We start from the raw sequence: 17700 nt of genomic DNA, 5'->3' as shown, positions 1-17700 counted from the left end.
TGACCCCAGACACAGAACATGCGCACAGAACTTAGAGAAGGTGCATTATCTTGCTTGGATGGAGAATGTCTGTCATGAGGTCTCAGATGGGTTGTTTCTCAGATGGCGCAGCAAGACATGAGCACTCAGATATATTCTACACCAGCCACTCTATTAGACACAAACTGCTAGAATCAGGTTGGATTCTCTTGCTTACAGAAAAAAAAACATTCTTAGTGGTACAGGTGCTGGAAACATTCCTTAAAGATTTTTGGTTCAGTTTTACACGACAGCATAACATAGTTGCTGAAAATTTGTTGTCTGCAATCTCCTGTCCTCTGTTGAATTCAGATTTGAAGAGATCCAACTACCTCTATGTGCCATCTGAAATTTTTGTCTAAAAATAGTTTTTTTTTTTTTTTTTTTTTTCAGGTTCCAATGTTTATGTTCAGTTTTTTCACTTTAAAGACAATAAAATAAATTATTATTTGTCATAAATGTGAAATTACTGAACCTATAGACAGAAGCCTGAGAAAAATAGTGATTTTAAAAGAAAATTTCAGATGGCACTTTGCATCTGAATTCTTTATTTGTTGGCTGTGGAGGCCATTTAACTAGTTATAGACAGGAGTGGCATTGGTCTGGTATTCTGCTGCTATAGCTCATCATGGTTCTGGAAAAGGATTTAGAGGCTCACTGTTTCTTCCTTACCAACCAAAAGCCAAAGTAATTTAATAATTTAATGTGAGATTCAACCAGTTCAGCAGGCATATGCAAACTTGGGGCCCTATCATACACCCGGCGCAATAAGGCACAAGACGTGTTTGTATGACGTGTTGCTATTTTCAGACCATAATTTTCCCATTCTCTGCCAAGTCGTTTAAATAGCAAATCCATTTAAGCCACCTTGTGCACTCATGGGTGTTTTGATCTAGAAATGAGGTGTGTTAATGAGTATTGTTGGCACGTTGCTATTTTGAGGATCTAAAATAGACAGCACAGTAAACCAGCTAAGTGCAGGTCTAAAGTCCAGCGCAGAGCACGTTAGTTGTGCGCCTCACTTAAACATTGCTTAATACACAAGGGATGTACAGCAATACGCAAATATCTTTACAAATAAAAAAGAATTAAAGTAATGAAATATTACAAAAATAATTATTTTTTACGTAAATATAAAAAACACCGCTTTCAGTTTTAAAACAAATCTTTGTGCTTAATAAACAAAATTAATTATGAAGGCTAATGGATGTCTGTGCGTACAACACGTTTCCTTGTCCAAGAAAGAGAGTGAAAGTGAAAGTAAAGAATGAGGAGGCTCATTCTCTCATTCTCACGCTGCGATGGTCTGTTTAACTGTTCTCCCGCTAGGGAAGTGCACAGTTTTTCCAATTACAAATATGCCATGTAAATAACAAATGCGCTGTGGCGCGATGCAACTCACACTTAAAGGCAATGGGTGATGAGACTATGATGTGTTTAATCTCAAAATACACCCATAACTCATTAAAAGAATAAGTACAAACCTATTAGATCATGTGGCGGGCGCAAAGCGGATTTTTTCTGTCTCTAAAATAGCAAAAGTAGTTTCTGGTACGCTCTTAATGCTTTTGCGCCCTGCACTTTGGAATTTGTGCCTAGATCGTCAAAACAGAGGCCTTAGACATACAGTAAATGGGTGCTTAAGCACTTATCATTTTGTCTTCTTAAGAGAAAGTGCCAATTTTTTAAAGCATTTTGATTTGTTTTTTTAATAAATGAATATATGTATAGTAGGAGTGTAAACCTACATTTGTCCCAAACCGACATGGTACTGTGGTCATGGTTCAGTTTATACATTCCAACAACAAATACAATCAGTCCAGATGTGTCAATCACTGAAGCAGTAACATTCATTCTGTCATCAAGAATCCATATGCTTTTTGTTACAAATGTTTCTGTTATTGTCCATTAAGTGTTTCCCAAAGATGCCAGTTTCCTCAATATATGTGCGTGTGTGTTTTTTTTTTTTGTTTTTTTTATTTAATTGAAAAGTTTAGATTCATGCTGTGCCAGCAAGAGGTGCTTTTGGAGCTCAAGTTTTTCTTCTTCTATTTTTGTTTTCCCCAGCAGCGTCTGTAAACAAATTAGTAGACAGTCTATTCAAAGATACTTACTTAATCTCTGGGCCATTTATATCGAAGTTGATATTCAGCCTCACCATGTTGGTGTTTTGTAACATCTAATTTTTATGAGATGAGCTGTAAACCTCATAAACCCCCAATTTGGAGGACCAGGACATACACACATACACTATGGACAATTTAGCTTACCCAATTTACCTACTGTACAGCTTATGTTTTTGGACTGTGGGGAAAACCGGAGCACCCTGGAAACCTATGTGAACACGGGAGAGCATGCAAACTCCACATAGAAATGCCATCTGATGCAACCAGGGCTCAAACCAGTAACCTTCTTTCTGTGAGGCGACAGTGCTACCCACTACGTCACCGTGTCACCTTATTCAATGATACACTCAAATAAAATTGACCTATCTCGTTTTGATTGCATACATACTGTAGTAAGATATTGGTTACCTTACATAGTAATTACAGTACTCATTTACCAGGTTGCAGAAGTCCCCCAGCTATTGATTGCCAACATTTATCTTTTTAATCTTTCATGGGAGTCCAGTGATGACATATAATACAGGCAACTATACCGTTGCCATAACTCCACAAAGCTTGTTTCCATGTCATGGAAGCAGCACTGTCCTCTCTCTTTCATTTTGTTACGTAAAAAGAATTGATGTGCTCTTTTTGGTAAATGTCACCCATGACAGAACCCATTGTAAACAATAAGGTAAAAAATTTAACATGCCAAAATTTTGGTATGATGTTATGAGCCGGGCGAGGCAGTGGCACAGTTGGTAGTGCTGTCGCCTCACAGCTAGAAGGTCGATGGGTCGTTGGTTCGAACCTCGGCTCAGTTGGCGTTTCTGTGAGGAGTTTGCATGTTCTCCCTGCCCTCACTCCGGGTGCTCCAGTTTCCCACACAGTCCAAAGAGATGCTGTACAGGTGAATTGGGTAGGCTAAATTGTCCATAGTGTATAAGTGTGTGTGTGAATGTGTGTGTGGATGTTTCCCAGAGATGGGTTGTGTCTGGAAGGGCATACGCTGCGTAAAAACTTGCTTGATAAGTTGCCGGTTCATTCTGCTCATTCTGTTCAATCTCACCCTGGATTAATAAAGGGACTAAGCTGACAAGAAAATGAATGAATGAGCCATCGCAGATCAACACTACACAAAAAATGTGTAAATCAAAAGTGCAGAGGTCCAAAAACTGATTCCATAGAAACTCCCATGATTAGCTGATGCGCTTTGGATACCTCTCCCCTCAAGGCAAAGCTGAAAGATCTATCATTGAGATAAGACTGAAACCAGTGGAGAGGGATTCCAGTAAACCCCATTAAATCTGAAGATTCACCATGTCAATGACAGCAGACAGGTCTAGTATAAGCAGAATTGATGATTTAGAACCCCCTTTAGCAATCCACAGGGCTTCAGTGACTTATAGCAAAGCAGTCTCAGTGGAATTACCCCTTTTGAAGCCTGAGAGGTTAGCATCCAGCAAGTTGTTCTGTGAAAAAAATGTTTTTGGCATCATACGATGTGAAACATTGCAATGGACAATGGCATCGGTGAATTAATTATTTATAAATAATTAATTAACTTATAACGGATTCATTATTTGTAGCCTACCGTTTCAGCTACCTGACCCACATGGTCTTTGTTTTACCCATAACCAAATCATAAATAAATAAAGATAAGTTACACAGAAAAATTTGAGACCTCAAAAAGCACACACAGTGGCCTCTAGTGCATTTGCAAAAACAAAAACTGCAAAATAAAAAAAAAAACATACCTCTTGTGACGTATTTGGTGCTCTCCAAATATGTATATACCGGTACGTTTTCAGAATGAGCCTGTGTTGGGAATAGAGGAGCTATGATGAATATTTAGAAAAATCCACTAGGGGATGACTGACAGAGCTGATGTAAGTGGAGCAATGATTGACTAACAGGGAACTACACAGTCACACAGATAGTGGAACAAGCTTTGCCAGATCATAAAAAGTAAACGTCTGCATCCCTGCACGGCAAAAAAACAATTTAACAAAAATGTTATGGCAACAAATGTTTCTGTTTCTGTTACTGTTACTTATTTTAATAAGTTAATCAGGTTTCAAATACCTATTTTAAGCTATATAAAGTTTAACTAGGCATCACGGTGGCACAGTGGATAGCATAATCGTCTCACAGCAAGAAGGTCGCTGGTTCAAGCCTCGATTGGGCTCTTTGGCATTTCTGTGTGGAGTTTGCATGTTCTCCCCATGTTTGTGTGGGATTCCTCCTGGTGCTCCGGTTTCTCCCACAGTCCAAAGACAAGTACAGGTAAATTGGATAGGCAAAACAGTGCCTAGTGCTAGTGTGAATGAGAGTGTATGGATGTTTCTCAGTGATGGGTTGCATCTGGAAGGGCATCCACTGTGTAAAACTTATGCTGGATACGTTGGCAGTTCATTCTGCTGTGGTGACCCTACAGTAGATTAATAAAGGGACTAAGTCGAATAGAATGAATAAATTAGTAAAGTTTAACTATTTCTTATTTAATCACTTTGAGACGACTATAAAAGTTCTTTGATTCAACAAAAAAAAATCACAGGTAGCAAGAATTTTTTTTACAGTGTATAATAAATCTAAAAATATCAGAATGGCTTACACTGAACATAATGCAAAATGCACAGCTTCCTGATTAGCACCTCTAAAAACTTGGCCTTAATGGCCAAGGCCAAACATCAAAGGCACGTTTCTGTGTTACGCAGAGTGACATACTGCAAATAGATCCTGGGAAATTTCCCGCTGTTTCCCTTGATTTAAGCTGTGATTTTCCTGATGAGATAAGATACAAATGCAGGGCAACATTCTCCAGGTGCAGGTCCCTTTTGTGATTTATTTAAGAACATCCTTCCATGTGTTGACCTTAACATTTCTGAGAGAAATAAGAAAACCGCTCTCCACTGCAAAATTCACATATTCACATACTTCTGGCATGCTTAAGGACCCAAGATAAGCAAAGTTCACTGCACCATTATGCAAATGTGCCCTTTAAACTGCAAGTACAGCACTTAACAAATTGTGCTTTGAGCTTGGTTTTTCATTTTAAAAAATAATAATAAATAATTAATTATGTTTGTAGAATGTCTAAGTTTTCTTTAAGATGTAATTTCTAGGGTGCAACTAAGGTCTCTCTTTATATTCTCATGTCTAAACAGGTCACTCAAATATGTTAGATTGTCTTTTGCGTAATTGAATTAAGATGTACAAGAATATTATTTAAAAATTTCACTGCTAAAAAGTTAAACAAATTTGAATCATGGGAAATCTCTGAAATAAACAAGTAAATTATATATTAAATGCAAACAGGATCAAAACATGATTGCAAAAGGGAGTGCTGGGTAAGTTATTTCAAAAATGTGATTCATTACTAATTCTAATTTAAAAATCAAGTAATGCAATTATGTGAGGAATTTAATTATATTATTCATAGTAATATATGTAATTTATGGTTTAAGTACATTATTGTAACAGTTCTGCATTCAACATATTAAACATATTCTCCTATTTATTCACCTATGCCCTTTATTACATCTCTGTAAGTAAATAAATCCCTTTATTTACTGGTGGATAAGTAATCTAACCATTTTAACTAGTTACTTTGGAACTAATTATACCCACACTTTTATTCTTCATGCCATCTCTGGTTTTTAATAAGTATAATCTACGTCTGCCTGGTCTGATGAGTCTTGATTTCTGCTGCGACCTTCGGATGGTAGGGTCAGAATTTGGCCCCAAAAACATGAAAGCAAGGATCCATCATGACTTTTATCAATGGTTCAGGCTGCTGGTGATGGTGCTGTGATGGTGTGGGGGATATTTTCTTGTCACATTTTGGGCCCATTAGTACCAATTGAGCATCATGTCAACACCACAGCCTACCAAGGTGTACCCATCTTCTGATGGTTACTTCCAGCTGAATAAAGTGCCATGTCATAAAGCGCGAATCATTTCAGACAGATTTCTTGACAATAAGTTTACTGTACTCAAATGGCCTCCACAGTCACCAGAACCCAATCCAATTGAGCATCTTTGGGATGTGGAGGTTTGTATCATGGATGTGCAGCTGACCAATCTGAGGCAACTGTGTGATGCAATAATGATGATATGGACCGACCAAAATCTCGGAGGAATTTTCTAGTACCTTGATAAATCTATGCCATGAAAGATTAGTTCTGAAGGAAAAGGGGTGTTTAACACAGTACTTGTAAGGTGTACCTAATAAAGTGGCCATTGAGTGTTTTGCTAAAAAATAAATTCAACCTGTCAATCATGATAACACAATGCATCTGAAACGTTCATCTGTAATATAAAATTTCAATCGGGATCTTTTTTTTTTTCAGTTTTTTCCATCTGAATATGGTTTTGAGATATGTCTTGACAATTGAGACCACCATACAAGTGAAAGGCAAAATACAGAATGCCATTGAGCCTTGAGCACAGATCACTTAATGACAAACCCAGTGCATAATATAAAAACAGAGCGTGGCGGACACTTGAGAACCCCTATGCTGGATTCTGTAAATGATGCACCTCTCCCCTGCTGCTGTTTGGTGTGTGTGTCCATATTGGACATTCTGCCAGACTCTGTTCAGGATTTGTTTACGGAAATGTGTGAAGTATTACAAGCAGTTTCAAAAATCCACTGATTTCCTTAAATAAACCTTGCATTTATTATAATAGTAAATGAATGTAATAGTAAAATATAATAATATAATAAAAAAATTAGATAATCCAGCACAGCTCTCCTTCCTCTCTATGCAGTATTGGATGAATACAATATGTAGCCTATTCCTCTTTCTTTTACTAATTTAAAGAAGACGGGGGAGAACACAGTGTCACTGCTTTAATTGACTCTGAAATGTTTAGCATTTTTACGGAATTTGGGGGGTTTTAAGGGTTACTACTAAAACTGAATCAACGTTAAAAATGACCGTTACCATGGAGCGTTGAAAAGAGACCTTCTCGATTAATTTCACAACCCAATATATCTCCATTGGATACATGACTTCTGCAATAAGATATCCTCCATCTCAGGCCAATGCCACGGCCTGCACGTATTAGCTGCTGTGAGATGGAGTTGAATGATGCTGTGCCTGCAGAAATTGCAATACAATTTTTCTTCCCCATCATCTGTTCAAGTGCGTATCACGAAAAGACCACTTTCATAGTGGGCGGGGGCGGATATGAAGAAAATGACACTGAAATTGCCTTTTCTTTTTCAGTAGTTTCCTATTTCTGGATTTAGTCCTGCTGTGTCTTGTGATACTTTACCAGCGGCTGGTTTGTCTGGAAGTCTGTTCTCATTTATGTGTTCGCGATCATGCGCTGCCCGCAAACATGGCCCTATAAAAAACATGTCACATACTGTATCCTGCTAAACTGAGATGTATTGGACAGCTAATCAGCTCCTCTGTGCCGCTGGAAACCATTCAGTTTCATTCAGTTTAAAGTGTCACATGCTATTGATTGGGGAAAGATCTTTGAGACTAATTGTTTCCTAGCAAAGGCTGAAATAACCTTGTCCCTTTCCAACATTATTTTAATTCGAAAGCTTATTGTATCTCTGTCCTCACCTAGATTTCCCATGAGGCAAAGGGCAGAGAGGCAACAGTCGCACCCTGATAACAGAACATACTTTATGCCTGGAGCACTGAAACACACTGACCTGCCAATCACAACATAAAGATCAAGGACACACATGGATTAGCATAATACGTGTGTAGTATTGATGTAAACAGTTGTCAAATCTGCCCATAGCTATTGTTCATTTAAATAGAATATATTATGTTGGTTCTTTTGAACATTCTATTCATTAAAAATCTGCAAAAATATGAAGTAGCACAACAACAGCGATGTTTTAAACTGATATAATTAATACAAATGTTTTCTGTAAAAAAAAAAAAATATATATATATATATATATATATATATATATATATATATATATATATATATATATATATATATATATATATATATATATATATATATATATGTAAACAATCAGCTTATGAATCCCTGTACCATAAAACCAGTCAAAAGCGCCCATTTTTGGAAAATTTAAATTCATGCATCATCTAAAAATTTATAGATAAAATAAATAAATAAATAACCTTTTAATTCATGCATAATTTATTAGGATATAGGACAATATTTGGCTGAGATACTACTATTTAAATTTGGAATTTGAGAGTAAAATATTCATACTAAAAATATTCATACATTTTCCTTTGGCTTAGTCCCAGTATTCATTAGGGCACATATGTCAAAGTCAAGGCCCGCGGGTCAGATCTGGAATGATTTTTCTTTGTGCCTTTTGAAAAAAAAAAAAAATAAATCTTGAAATTACTGACGAAGCCATAAGAAAATATTGCTTTATTAATTTGATCATTAAATAATATGCACTGTCATTGGTTTCGGTTCAATAGGTTATATGCAATCATTTCAATATTTTTTAATAAACATTGAACCAGTCTGGCCCTCGGCTTGTAGCAAATTAGTTTTTTTGGCCCTCTTTAATATTTGACTTGATTATGACATCCCTGCATTAAGGGAATGAACCACCAACTTATCCAGCATATGTTTTACACCGAGAATGCCATTCTATCTGCAACCCAGTGCTGGAAAACTGTAACGACTGGGTGGAGTGACAGAGGACAACAGGAGGTAAGATCCAATATGCAGGTTTATTTAGCGTCAGGCAAGCAGTGGTCATACAGGTGCAAACGGGTATATTAAGGTAGTCCAGAATCGTAGTCGGTATAAACAGGCAACAGGTCAAAAGGCAGGTGGCTAAACAGGAGAACAAAGGTAAACAAGGCTAGGGTCTAACACGGAGAAACAAGACAGGGAAACCGTAATGCTACTGGTACAGCTAACAAGACTCGGCAAACTGGATGAGTTCATGAGTGGTTTATGTATGGTAGGCTATCAGTCTGTGACAAGGTTCAGCTGGTGATTGTAATCAGGATAGATGTGTGAGCATGGGTGTCTGGGAGCAGTGCATGTATGAAAATGTAGTCCAGGAAATGCGGAAGTGTAGTCCTGAAGTTCGTGTGAGAACCAGCAATCTCTGGAAATCGATCGCTGGTTGTGTGACAAAAACACACATACACTCTCACATTCAAACACACACTCCTACACTACGCCCAATTTAGTTAATCTAATTCACCTATAGTGCATGTCTTTGAACTGTGCGATAAACCAGAGCACCTGGAGGAAACCCGTGCCAACACAAGGAACATATGCAAACTCCACAAAGAAATGCCAACTGATCCTATGGGACTCCAGTGGGGAAATCTGAGTCTAGTTTCTCTCAATGTTTTTTTCTTCCCTTTCGCCAATTGGTGAAGTTTTTTTTTTTTTTTCCTTTATGCTGTCGCCACTAGCTTGCATGGTTTGGGATCGGTAGAGTTACACATCGATGGATTTGCTATCCAGTATTTAGACCTTCAGTTGTGATTATTAAACCCCACTGAACTGAACTGAACTGAACTTAAACACTAAAAAAACAGAGCTAAAGTGTTTCAATTTACAATGATCTTTTATGTGAAGCTGCTTTGACACAATCTACATTGTAAAAGAGTTATACAAATTAAGGTGAATTGAATTGACTCGAACCAGCAATCTTCTTGCTGTGAGACGACAATGCTAACCACTGAGCCACCATGTCACCCCAGAGTAAAAGATAAAAATAAATAAATGGAAGCCAAATTGTTTTTAAGCTCATTGTCAAGTTTTAGTGTAGAACATTTACTGAATATCTCCATGGAACATGCTTAAGGTTTTTGACATGAAAGCAAAAAAAAAAATCTTAATTTTGACGCTTACACCTTTTTTTTTTTTACTGCAAATCATAATCAGGGCTTGACATTAACTTTTTTTTAATCCCCGCCCACTGTGGCTAGTAGATTTTCAACATTACTAGCCACTCACCATTTTCAATAGCCACAACGTTGTTTTTTGGAAAAATATATTTTTCATGCAAAAATTGATTTTGCATGCTAAAATTACTTGATTTATATTTTGCTCAATAAGCATAATTAAATCAGTAGTGGTTTTATTGTATTGCATTGCAATCAGTTATTATTTCACGTGTCTTTTTAGGGCTCAACATAAAGTACATACTTTACCAAATTTTCCTATGGCCACACCAGAAAAAAAAAAAATAGTAGTAGGTAGTTCTGTTCCCTCACAGCAAGAAGGTCGCTGGTTCGAGCCTTGGCTGGGTCAGTTGGCGTTTCTGTGTGGAATTTTAATTTTCTCCCTGTCTTCGCGTGGGTTTCCTCCGGGTGCTCCGGTTTCCGCACAGTCCAAAGACATGTGGTACAGATGAATTTAGTAGGCTTAATTATCCGTAGTGTATGAGTGTGAATGAGTGTGTGTGGATGTTTCCCAGAGATAGGTTGCGGCTGGAGAAGCATCCGCTGCGTAAAAATGTGCTGGATAAGTTAGCGGTTCATTCTGCTGTGGCGACCCCGGATTGATGGGGGGACTAAGCCAAAAAGAAAATTAATTAATAAATGAATATTTTAGCCATAAATTTTTTATTATTTGAAAATTTCAAAATCTAACAACAATTACATTATTATATACATTATTGTTGTTGATGCAGTGGATGGTATAGTGATTCCACAGATGAAAGTGAGCCGGGTAGGGGTTTCACGAGAGAAAGCGAAAAGTGAACAGTGGACAGCGGAGAGAGCGGTTGAGGAGGGGGATCGGTAAAATGAGGTGCTGAATCAGATTTCAGATGTGCTGGGTTCGGCATGTTCCTGCAAAAATTTGCCCTGATTATTATATTATATTATATTATATTATATTATATTATATTATATTATATTATATTATATTATATTATATTATATATTTTATTTTATATTATATTATATTTGAAAGTATACTATAAATTGGCTCAACATGAACAATATACAAATAATGCTTACAAAATCTTCTAATAACAGAAAATATTACCATTCCCTCTCTCTTGTAATGATTTCTTCCTCATCATCTAAGAATGGATATGTGCAAAACAAGCAATTTAGATGAGTGGCTCTGAGATAAAGCTAGACGCTGTGTGGTTCATTGATTGTTGTTGGTCAAAGCCAAATGGAGGGTCTGCTCTTTTGTGTTTGACACAGACATCATTTTGCCATTATACATCAATCATTGGCTTTGACTTGCTCCATTGAGTCGGTGACACCATCGACACACACATTTACAAATGTAATGCTGCACAGGTGGAGGCCAGCCGATATAGATTCTTGCTAAAAAAATAAATAAACATAAATGACACTTTGACACTGAGATTGTTTCAGTAAAAGGCTGTTTGTTTTTTTCCATTCTTGTTGGTAATTTGTCTTGTTGGTAAAGAAAAACTCACATTTTTTGAATAGCTTATTTTACAACAGAGAGAGAGAGAGAGAGAGAGAGAAGAGAGAGAGAGAGAGATGCTAATGATCTAATCCGATTAAATGATTTATGTTAGTTAAAAGTGTTCCCATCCGACCTGGAGATCTTCTGAATGAATTGAAAAAAAAGGTAAAACTCAACAGATCATTAGCATCTCTCTCTCTCTCTCTCTCTCTCTCTCTCTCTCTCTCTCTCTCTCTCTCTCTCTCTCTCAAAAAAATAAATAAATAAAATAATTAAATAAAAAAGAGTTCCAATCATTTTTATATTTTTTTCTAATCAAGGAACCATCATGAATGCAGGCACAATGACATTATGTAGCACCTGAAAGTAGTCCCAGCTAAACAACTAGGTAACTGCGTAGTAGGCCTAAATGATATTGAAAAAAAAATGACATTGTGATATTTTAATTTTCTAGATTGCGATTTTGAACATGTAATTTTAGCATGTTTATTGGAAAGAATTCACTGGTTTTATTTTGAAAGTGATTCTGTGTGTACATCCACAAGTAAAGTGTATTAATGTCGAGCTCAATTGTGAGCTTAACTCACTTAACAGCGTATTCATAACTTCTCAATAAATTAAACTTCAGTATCATTAACTTAAAATAATTACTTGTGTTAACTTCTTCTTATTGTTCACATTACTAGGAAAATATTAAGAAACCGATTGTTTTACAATGATCAAGTAAGCTCAACTAAAACATTTAAGTAAAGACCAAAACAAATTACACTTTACTTACTCTTTATTACTCTTAATTTATATCAAAGTTGATATTTAGCTGCACCATGTTGGTGTATTGTAACAACTAGTTTTTACAAGGTGGGTTTTTAGCTGTCAACCTCCAACCTGGAAGACCAGGACATACATACACATACTCTACAGACAATTTAGCTTACCTAATTTACCTAACTCCACACAGAAATGCTAAATGACCCAGCCGGGGCTCAAACCAGCGTCCTTCTTTCTTTGAAGTGACAGCGCTACCCACACTGTTAAAAATTGTCCCGTTAAAAAACAGTAAAATACTGGCAGCTGCAGTTGCCAGCAATGTACTGTTATTTTACAGTATGTTGCTGTAAAAATACATGGACTACATTGATTTACACAATACTCAAGTGAACTCATTTTGCTCACTGAAAGCAACTGCCTCAACTTGGTCAACTGCTGAATGAGTTTATGAAGTAATGTGCTATATATGCTTAGAAGCATACTTATAATGATAACTTATTTTAGTTAATTAGAAAAGTTCAGTTTAACTCTAATGTCTTATTTTTTACAACAGCACACATACATGTAAATCTGGAATCACCAGAGAGATTCTGACTGCATCAGCAACTAAACAGCTGTAGTTTTTAAATAAAGAAACATGCAGAATAACATCAGCAGCTCATTGTTCATCTTTAACTCATACACTGGCTCTACTCTCCTCCACAACGGTGACAGACAGAAGAAATTAGCTTCAGGTTTTACAGTAAAATACTGTTTTTTCCTTGATTTAACAGTAATCTACTGGCAGCTGTGGTTGCCAGCAATATACTGTTTTTTTACAGTCTACTTCCGTTGTGTAAATTAACAGTTTATTACTGTTAAAATACATTTTTACACTGTGTTTTTACCTCTCACACCTTTAACCCTTTAAACCCCAGAGCATATACTTCAGTTTTAATTGAAGTGTCCACACTACTGAGTGTTCAAGAAACATGGAGCAAAGCTGAAGTAAATTCATTAATTAACTGACTAATTAAATGATAATTGAGGATTAACAATGAACAAATGAAGAAATACTGAAGGGAAAAAACAAGAACAGAACATACAAAACTTTAGTCACAGCTTTATAATGAAATAACCTGAAGAACAACAAATGATTAAATCATTTAAATGATCAGCGGATAATTAAACAACTCTACAAACATCATCACCAGCTACACTTATTACTTAATACATGTATTTTTGTATAACATCTACTAAAGTTCTTCTTGAGAAAAAGTTAAAGTTTTACGTCACCATCATGGAGAACAGAGTTTGCTTAGTTGGGCTCTCAGCCCTGTCATTTTTAACATTTTTATATCTTGGCTGTTGCAATTGTTAAGAACTTTGTTTAAAAAGCTCCTTTGTTGAGGCAAGCCAGCCAAAAACCTAAATTAGATCTGGTAATTTTCATGTTGCTATTGAATGGCAGAGTCTGTTCTCATTTATTATAATAAAATTTACTGCTCCTATTCAATGTTAAATCTATTGTTTTACATTATATGTATATATATATATGACAAAGATTTCTGGAAGTTTTTAAGAATATCTTGGACAATAACACTGCTCTATGGTGTAAATCGCACTCAAAGAGACATCAATAATCAGCATATGAACCTCAATAATGGTAACAACAAATTTAACAAAATTAACAGTTTAACTCACAAACAGGCAACTGAAAGTCTGAACATAAACAACAGCAGAATCAAACACAAATAAAGAAAACTGTTAGACTATTATACAACATTTATTTATACCGCAATGCATGCTGGGATATTTGTACAGTGCCACTCCCAGCATGCATTGCAGCATGAAACATTTGAGATGTTACCATTGTTGAGATACAAGGTCAGATTCATGAGGTCTGAGTGTGTAGTTATCATAACTGAACTGTTTTTGTATGTTATTTCTTAACTGTTAAGTAATTACAGAGGTATCATTTCTGTTTCCACTTCTCATTAATTAAATTTATACCTGCAACTAAGTATAAAATTTATTGCATGAGGCCCTTCATCCAGATTTATACCATAACATTCATCAGAAATAATTTCAGACAAACAGATTTCTCTATTTATTGACTTCCCAACTTTATTGCTATAGTACAAACGTTTTGTAAACTCTGTAGTACAGCAGTTGGAGAGTCTTCTTAAATAAGTTCAAGGGTGAAGAGCCCAACTAAATCAGTCCCTCACTCTATTACGGTGACACAAAAAACACCTTAATTTCTGTTGGCTCTCAATGAGAATTGTATGGACGTCAAATCAGTCAGTAATAAGTGTGTCTGCTGTTGTTTGTGGAGTTGTTTAATAATCCTCTGCTGAGACTGAAGCTGTTTTATTTTATTTAATGCTGTAACTCAAGTCACTGTTTGTATTTCTTGTTTATTTTCTTCAGTAATTGTAATTATTAACAGCAGGTGTTCATCAGTGTCTGAATTCACTCATTAGTGTTCATTAAAACTGTCAGGTGAACTATATTAGTTAACTAGTGTATGAAATAGTGAACAAGGACACAAAGTGTGATTTTAAACACAGACTTCAAAACATCGAATCTGAACTCTGTTAGCTCACAGTTTTCTGCAGTTGGTTACTTTCTCGAAAACAAAAATGTTACCCAGAAAGCACTGTTTTTAACAGAATATTACTGTTTTAGTGAAAAAAACATTAATTTACCGTAAAATCTAACCGTTTTTTAACAGCAATTTTTTACAGTGCACTGAACGTCATGTTTCCTCTGTTGCCTCATCAACATTCTCTATCATTAACATTCTTTTGACAAATGACCTCTCAAAAGTTGTAAATAGATATTATTGTAAGTTATTGTAATTGTAATTAAATGTGCTAAAAAGTTGGGATAACATGTTTCAATATTGTAAGGTGAACAAACTTATTCCTAATAAGTAAACTGCACTTAATTTTATTAGTGAGAACAGCTATTGCTTTTTACAGTGTACATTGCTTTATGATTTTTTTAAAAGTCTAGCAATATTTAATAATCAAATGTAAAATAACACCTTTATAAATGCAATTAATCTTTAGTTAGAAATGCAATTTTCTATGCCTGAATATTTTTAAGCTGAATTAAATGATAAAAAACAAATATAAATAATAAATGTTTTGGTAACTTTATGGTGAAACGTTTCAAAAACACCACAAATCATGAGTGTTTTCCTAATTCTGGTCATTAATAATGTTCTGAATGAATGAGGGTATCTATTATTTATGTTGACAGGTATGAATGTTTGATTGTTTTATACAGTGAGGGAAGAAATTATTCAACAATTTTAAATTATTTATTTTATTTTATTTTCTAGGAAAAAAATATCTCAAGGAGCTGTTGATATGTAATTAAACCAGATTTTGGTAAAAACCCAAACAATACAAACAATATATATATATATATATATATATATATATATATATATATATATATATATATATATATATATATATATATTTATATATATATATATATATATATATATATATATATATATATATATATATATATATATATATTTATATATATATATATATATATATATATATAAACATCAAGTCACATAAGGGAACATTCTGGTTTATTTTCCTTCTTTTAAGAAATCAGCCAAACATATAGGAACAGTTTAATTTTACGTTATTCATGGTCATAAATTATTATGATACTTATCTTGCGATCTGTCAAAAAATACACCTAAGAACAAATGATAGGTCCAAAACTACAAAAGACTGACCATTAGATACATTAAAGATTAATTATATATCATGTTTTAAATGACAAGAGATGCAAGAGATGCGATCCAGCGGCAGGTCCTGAGATGGTCTGGCCGGGGGAAAGCTGCTGACCACATGGAGCTCTGAAAATTTTTAAACATAAATTGCCGATTTTACTTTAAATTTACTATATTTCTTAAAACTTGATTTTGTGGCACGATTGATGAGTATTTTTTCTAATTTTACAGATTCTTGTCCGCCATTAACAGTCCTCATCCTGTGCAGCACATGTGAGTTACTAACTACAAAAGTTTAAGAGAAGCGCATTCATTTCTTATCTTATTGCAGTCACGATGACAAGCAGCTGTTTTGTTTGTTATTTATTTTTTTAAAAGCATGTTATAGCTGAAATACAACCTGAAAGATGACAACAAAACACTTACAATCACAACGTGGTGATCATCAGTACTTTTAATATTACGTTAGTGATAAAATTACTTTAAACTACTTTAATTTAATAGTTTACTCATTGGTATAATACAAATGAATGCTGACATGTCATATTTTTACTCAAATTTAACCCAATATTTTAAATCATTCTGTCTAGCGTTATCCGTGCTGTTGTCCTATTGGAATTTTCATTTCAAAATGGTCGCCTGTGACACTAGTGGTATCTAGTGGCTGTTTGCCAAATAGTCACAGAGTGTTGCCTCTTGGTGATTCTATGCTCTTTGATTTAAGGCAATATGCTTGGGCATTCTGTCTGAATGGGAAAAGATCAAATTCTCTAAAATTGCCTGCCAAGCTTACAATTAAATTTCATAGTAAGAGTCAACAATAAAATTAAACAGCTATTGTGTCTTTAGTTCATTTCTAAATGTTTGAATCACAAAACATCTATAGAAATGTATGCCTGGTTCAAGCCCCTTTCTCAGAGATCCATCAGTATATATTGATTGCTGATTGGCTCCTGCACACCCTCTATATATATATATATATATATATATATATATATATATATATATATATATATATATATATATATATATATATATATATATATATATATATATATATATATATATATATATATATATATATACACCGTACAATTTTGTTAATTATTTTATTTCCACACAACTCCTAGCACTCTCTTGTTTAAAATCCCTTAAATAACAGGACAAAATACACAGAAAACTGCATATACAATATATTCAATGTGGCATTCAAATAGTCTTTCATTAAAACCTGCACAGTTTTAATTACACATGAGAATTGCCTCCCTATGCTCGTATCTTCAGTCTCGTAGCTCTTTCCTGTCAGTTTGAGATGTTGATTTTGGAGGAAGAATAGATCTTGCTGTGTAAATTCCAAATCAATACAAGACAGCTATTATGCCACTATTCACACAGAAAAATCAATTCTGTTTCAGCAGCTGTCCAATGTTATGGAGCTTAGAGGAGAGAATGGTGGAAGGATGGCAGATATATTCAGTAATGCCTCAAATATTATGCAGGGCAAATGAAGACGGGTGTGATTTTGAGCGTGTTCGATGAATGTTGCGCGTTGATTGTTCTTTCACAATGCTCAATGTCACACACATTGTGCTCATGTGCATGTGATTCCCTGTTCTCATTAATTTTCTTTTCCTTGGTGTCTTGCTGCTTTTGTAACTGTATGATATTGAATCT

General features: G+C 34.9%; 1 protein-coding gene across 2 annotated transcripts in view; it reads left to right on the top strand.

Annotated features, from left to right (window-relative positions):
- Positions 1–17700, top strand: part of drd2b (dopamine receptor D2b) — a 96141-nt gene that overhangs the window by 33404 nt on the left and 45037 nt on the right. The window contains exon 2 of one of the 2 annotated variants that reach the window (XM_087251411.1): positions 16258–16299. The exons of the other annotated variant lie outside the window; for it this stretch is intronic. The gene's annotated coding sequence lies outside the window, so the exon portion shown is untranslated. The remainder of the gene's footprint in view (positions 1–16257; positions 16300–17700) is intronic. 2 annotated transcript variants of the gene reach the window in all.

This window comes from Danio rerio, chromosome 5 (genome assembly GCF_052040795.2).
Source record: "Danio rerio strain M-AB ecotype USA chromosome 5, GRCz13ab, whole genome shotgun sequence".
Taxonomy (NCBI): Eukaryota; Metazoa; Chordata; class Actinopteri; order Cypriniformes; family Danionidae; genus Danio; species Danio rerio.
This window is presented reverse-complemented; position numbering and strand designations above follow the sequence as displayed.